This window comes from Camponotus floridanus, unplaced genomic scaffold (genome assembly GCF_003227725.1).
Source record: "Camponotus floridanus strain SB8 unplaced genomic scaffold, Cflo_v7.5 scaffold307, whole genome shotgun sequence".
NCBI lineage: Eukaryota > Metazoa > Arthropoda > Insecta > Hymenoptera > Formicidae > Camponotus > Camponotus floridanus.
This window is the reverse complement of record NW_020229445.1, coordinates 1-7,126: the sequence shown is the minus strand read 5'-3', so window position 1 is coordinate 7,126 and position 7,126 is coordinate 1.

Below are 7,126 nucleotides of genomic sequence, written 5' to 3'. Positions count from 1 at the left end.
CGTTTACATATCAGCGTCGATGTTCGGCTACTTTGTGCTCTCGCGGTACACCCCCCTAATATAAAAAATTCTAGGTTTTTTTCCGTTCGACGTATGAACAATACAGAGTAAGCTAACGAACTTTCAGAGATTGTCGGGGACAAAAAATTTTTTTTTTGCAAATGGGATATTGTAAAAAAACCTTTTATACCCTTATATATATTTTTAATAACTTTATTTCATAAACTTATATTTTTGAGATATTTCCGTCCAACCTTTTCAAGCAATCTGTGTATCGACGTAATATAATAGCGCATTTGCAAAAAAATTTTTGTTCCCGACAATCTCTGAAAGTTTGTTAGTCGAATATAAGGATTGAAGCGCATCATATCATAGTACGTGATTTGAAAGCGCATTAACACGTGGATAGCAAAAGTATAGTGCAAAGTAGTGTTCTGTCAGAAAGTACAATGTTCTGTTAGAAAGTGTGATATATTGTGTGATAATATATAAAATGGAAAACGAAGACGAAGATCGCGTGTTGTCGTCCGACAGTGACTGTATTAGTGACTGCAGTGAGGATAGTGACTCTGCACTAGTCAGAGCAAAAATAGTATCTATCGCAGAAATTAATGCATTAAGCGGACGAAAAAAATATTGCACGATATTCTTTTATTACTCGACTGGCGGCGCTTTAGCAGTATGTGCGTCCTGCATGATTAGGCTGCAAGGTGTAGACCCCATAGTGATGTATGCCGTACGAAAACATGTAATTCAGACATTGGATGCAACGGATGGACGATACTGTTCCAATTGCAGAGATCCATTATATCTAACATTCCCGTGCAATATGTGTCCACAATGCACGTTGTGAAAAAAAAACATTGAATAAGACTAAAGTGTGCGAGCAACGGAATAAAAAATTAATGAACATGTCGGTGGTGGAATATTTAAGAAATCGCGAACTTGGCGGAAGAAATTCTCCAATCGCGACCTCCCATCTAAAATCGTATATAAAGATAAAAAAGAGGGATATGCGGATTAGAAAGAGGAACAAATTAGAGGCAGCCATTTGCCGAGATTGCTGTTTGCCAGGTAGAAATCGAGAAGCGTGTTCCGAAAGGATGCGAGGAATCCATCAGCATAACTATCTTGAATATATGATCAGTTATGTAATATCAGTATATCAATATATGATTCTGATTCGGATTCTGATATGGATGCTGATCAATAATTGGAGGTAGGTCGCATGTGTAGGAATTTATTTTCAAATTATTCAAATAATTAATAAATTTTTTTATGTGCAGAAAGAGTCACCACTCTTCCACCGGCCGCCCCACCATCGCCTCTCATCGACACCACCACCACCACCACCACCACCATATCGTCGTCGCCATCGCCCTTCTATTATATTATATTATTCAATTATATATATATCATTTATATTTTGTATTCTTTTTATACTTTTATAATTGTATTATATATATTATATAATTGTATATATTGTGTATTTTAAATTCTTTTAAATTTTGTTCGTACATTATCTTTTACACATTTATATTTTAAATTCTTTTAAATTTTTCTTACAGTATCTTTTTTTTACACACTTTATATAATATACATTTATATTTTAAATTCTTTAAAATTTCTTTTGCACACTATGTATATAATACACATTTATATTTTGTATATTTTAAATTCTTTTGCACACTATGTATATAATACACATTTTATTTTATTTTATTAAAAATTAATTAATTAATATAAAAAAATCTGATTTATTTTCCAAATTCCTCTCTCTCCCTCTCTTTTCATTGCTCCATTTATTACTAAATTATAAGAAAACTATTAAAAAATTCTATTAAATTATCAAAAATATTTTTATTGCGTGATATCTCTTCTCTCACGTGCGCCGTATCATTCCTTCTGTCTCTTTCTTTCCTAATGTTTACTCTCTCATGATAATTCTCTCGCAAGGAGCTATGCATGAAAGCTGGAACGGGAGAGCACGCCAAAACGCAAAGAAAGTACACCATAATATAGATTTATAACTATTTATTCTGCTTATATATTTAGTATACAAATATAATTTTTGTCTTACATATTAAGAATTAAAAGCTAAAGCTGCCAGCTCGCAATCGACGAGTTGATGCTTGTTGAAAACATCACTCGCGCGTATTACATATGATACTTCTTTCGGATCCGTTACAGTGGACGCGATATTGCAGAATTGCGTAAATTTAACATCAACTGTTTGGATAATTTTATCTAATCGATCAAAAGTTACATCTATGCATTGATCGAGATCGAACATACGATGTAACGTCGATTCGACCATCATCATGCGTACATCCGAAGATTCGAGACTTATGAGTTTGACGTCGTTAATCGTACGAACTCTCACTGTTAGCGGTCCAACGCTTATGAAATTGTAGTCATCTTTAGAGTCGTTCCGAAGTAAATTTTGAATATTGCGACGTTGCTCGTAGAGTCCTTTCCACATTTCGAGAGATAATATCAGTTCCTTTCCTCCTATTGCATGGTCTCCTATTGCAATCTCCACGTAACTCGGTGGACCCACGTTGATACCAATTTCGAGGAATTTGAATTCCGTAGCTGTCAATGCGTATCGTCTACCTAGTATACGAGTCGCACGACGCTCCAACGAAATGCTATAGAAAAATTAAAATTAAATAATAGTAATAATAATAAAATTATAAAAATAGAAAAAAGTTAAATGAAACTTACTCATCACATTTGTTCTCAAATGATGAAGTTTTATTACGACTCGGCACGTAATTATTATTCACGCGTCTTCCGACGTCGCTGCCGCTACTGCTTCTTTCGACGTAGTACATTTCTTTGAAGGTTATGAAAAGTGAACCACGAGCGGTTAACGCGAGACTGATCGTACAGGAATTAACCGGGTATACGTGACGCTCATCTTCCAAAAGTATAATGTGGTGGGGGGATCAATGCTTCTAACGCTTTGAATTTTAGGAGAAGGGTGAAATAACGTTCAGATAAAATATTTTTAGAAACGCAAGGAAAGGTCTAGGGAGGAGGATAATAAGGGGGAGGAAATAAGAGATAAAACACATATTAATGTTTACATATTTGTTTTATTTTCTTGCAATTCTTTCTGGCGTTGCGACCACCAGTTAAATATTTCGATACCTTTTAAATACATTTTGTAATGCGCAATTCTTAATATGTTTTCCACATCGCTTTTCCACATACTATTGATAATATCTAATTTATTTAAAGCATCAATATCTTCGTAATCTGCATCCAAGGTTTCAATAATATAGCCATTCCCCGCATCGTCTAGTATATCGGTCAACCATTTTCGCTTTTCAAGTCCTTTAATGTATACGATAGACGATTCTTCTTCTTCGTGTATCGTACCAACGACAGCTGTTGTAATTACACGCTGAGCCAAACCATACGGAACGTTTCCATCTTCCCATTGTAATCCATGATGATTTCTAATCAGCCATGAGACTTGACATCGCTCAGATTTTGTAAGCACGCTCCACGGTACGGGACTTACGAAAAAGTAATGCGATAGAATGTATCCCTTTCTCAAGACTGCCGCTTCCTTCACGACAAAATTTTTCCCAACGATAAATCCTTGCAGATCCACAAACGTTGGTACAGACATGATGAGATCTCTCTCTCTTCGATACGCCAGTCGGAAGGAATAACAAAACTCTAAAACCATCTCGCAAGACTTTGATTTATATCATGCTCCTCTTCCCCCTCACTCTTGTGTCGCCTAGGTGATTTTGCATACAACGTTGGTCAACGGATTGAACTGGATCACGCGATCGTGTATGATGAGACAGTACGCAGTGGTATTCGGCGGCACGTTCTCCTTACACTCGAATTCCAATCTCACATCCACGGTCGCGCTCTTGACCGATTCGTTTTGTCGAGAACAATCGATAATCATGAACGGACCGTGTTGTAGAAACTTCAGGACGGTGAGACTCCGCTCGAGATACTCGTGTCCGTAATAATTCTTGCAAAAGCGTGCGTATGTTTCATACAGAATGGCATATCTACTTTTTTCGAAATCCGGATTCATATCGTCATACGGATAATATTCCGAATTCAGATAGAGTTTCACGTTGATAAAATTGCATCGTCGAATGCACCCACATCCTTAGACATGTCATTCTTCCGACCTGTCTGCAGAGCGAAGATAACGTATCGTGGTTTCTCCAGCTGAGTCGCAGTCTTAATGGCCCACGAATGCTTGGTTGTAAACTGCAATAGCGGATACTCGTACAGATCCCACGAGCGAAAATCCATGCTGAGATATCGTCCGCTTTCCAGAGCACGCAGCATCGACAACTTTTTGATTTCGCTCAACAGCACGTAAGGCATTCGCCATTGTATCTTGAATATGTCGATCACAGACTCCTGCACCGAACTTCCAAGCAGACAATTGTTGTCGTTGCGCGATCGTATCAAGATCAATTCGTGACGAGCGTTAATCACCACGCGTCTATAATCCTCGCAGAATCCCAGCAACATGTAGAGCGATACGCAAAAATTGAAATGTCCATTCGTGTAGGTAGACGTCTCCCAGCCAGCATTTTTCAAAATCACGTGTCTATCGGTTGATGCTGTTGCATAGTTTTTGAGCATAGTAATTATTCCTACGTTTCTATTGCGTTCAATCTCAACACCGTCGAGTTCGTATCGAATCTCATCGAACACGAATGCGACGCAATTTTTTCCCAGTAACACTTCATTTTCTCCTCTAGCTTGTGGTTTGTTTTTTGTTAGTTTTCCCTCGATGTATAGGAAACTCTCATGCAGCAGCGTATACAGATCCTATTGTTGTATGGGTATTCTTATCTCGTCATTGTGTCCGAACGTTGTATTGGCGAACGGGTTGTACGTGTGAGTCTCGATCTTGACGATACGATCGTCAAAGTTAGGTTCGTCACCGATGTTGAGGATGTCGATCATCGTTCAACTGTTTCGCACAGCGAATCCCAAAGATTGCAAAAACGCAACGTTCGATGTGTTGAGTTTCTTTTTCTCGGATGATTGTATATTAACGAACGTCGATGTTGTTGTTGTTGTTGGTGTCACTGATTTCATAAAGATTGTGTTATCTCTCACGTCTTTCGATCCGTACGTCGCATACGTACGTTATCGCTGCAACCGTCGTACGTGCAATCTTACGGTGATCTCTTCTCCTCGAAAATCGAGCAATCGTCCGTTTTGATCGACAACGCGTAACGTTAAATCCGTAATGCTCCGCGCGATGATCGGCAGGTAAATGATCTGCGCTGGCGTTTCCGATATCTTATATCTCGGCAGTACCCTCGGTGAAAATTCATGTATCGTATGAACGAGTTTGCCGTTGTTGTACGCGCCCGCGGTCACGTTACATTCTACGCGGATAATATTAACGTTGATAATGTTAATCGGCATGTTCGATTCGTACCATTTTCCCGACTCGAGAATACGATTCGAGAATCCTAGCAGCGATCCAATGTTGCCGGGTTTGCTAAAGTTTAATCTGTATGCGCATTTGATCTCGCTCCTCATCGTATTGTAATTAGTGCGGAACACTATCGGATATTCGTCATCTTCATTGACACCATCGTCATCTTCATTGACACCGTCGTCAATGTGTTTCGTATTGTAATTAGTGCGGAACACTATCGGATATTCGTCATCTTCATTGACACCGTCGTCACTGTGTTTCGTATCGCGATGTTGTCGTGAAATTGCATGTTTCAAAAATTCATGTATATCTCGCAACTCGTACGATCCCTCGGGAATCGTAATTTCCGCGTCGTCTTTGCCAAAGTAAAATTTATTATTCGAGGAATTCACATTCGGTATTGTGTGATATGTTTCAAAATCCGTTAGACTGAGTTCGTATGCATCGTCGCCCAAATCTACGGCGGGAAAGAAGTTTGCCGTGAGAACGCTACTCTTCCCACTCAACGTGAATGTCATAGACATGTCGGCAAAACTGTTTAACGAATACTGAGTTAAATAGCGCAATATCAGTCTTTAAATTCGCACGCATCGACCGTTCGAAGAAACTGCAAGCACAATTGTCCACAGATGCTCTGTCTCGTAAGTTTGAACAGGTGTGTAATTGTACTGTATCTTCGTTACGTTTCGTCCGAAGTATCGCACCAGTTCATTCGGTGGTCGAAGATTGCCGAAATTGTCTAAATATATAACGCGATTTCTCCTCTTTGCGTACGCTATCCAATGAGTACCTGCTCCTTCGACGCTATCCAAATTTACGATGCCGCTCTCGTTTTGATAAATACAACCGATTGGTAAAGAGTTGCGCATGAAAACACCTCTCAAATATGGAATGCGCATACGTTTTGCCAGTTGCAGCAATTGTACGTTGGTAGTTGCACCCTGCGGCATTTTTAGCGTCTCTTTGACGTTTTTTTTTTTCTCGGTGAGGCTCCTCGTCCGTGTTTGTAAGGAGCGAGATATAATCCACGACCTTCCATGGCGTGATTGTGACGTAGCATCTCCTGCAACTGACGTTGCGCGGCTTTTCTGTCGTTCACCACCTTCGCTACACCAGCCGCTCCACCGATCAGGGATCCGAGCGTTCCCAACATTGGTAGAATCGGCAATATGCCGCCGCATTTCGCTACCGGAAGTATCCGTTTCTTCACCGTTCTTTTCTTCGTCTTCGTTGTCTTCAGACACATACCGAGCTTCGTCTTAGCTTTCATTGCTGTCCAGACAGCTGTAGCGGCGGCTCTCTCACCGAGAGTCGAATCTCTCGCAACGATGCGATTCCGCGCTTTCTCGGCGAGTATCCTATCCGCAGCGTGTCTCTCGGTGAAATCGTTGCTTCGAGAGTATGCTATATCGTGTTCGCGACACGCAGCGTCCAATGGATTTATACCTCGATCACCTCTGGCTAATCGCTTCTCCAACCGTGTACCTGGCCCGCAAAACTGATAGCCAGGATGTAATTCGATCGGAAGTTTGTTTATCGCGTGATTTAATAGGCCCTAACCTATTTTCGTTGACATTCGCTGCAATTCTTTATCAATGGCGCCGGACCGTCGATGTGCGCTTCCTGCCACGGCTGATTGTAGTGTTTGTAACAGCGACGATACGTCTGACCTCCGGA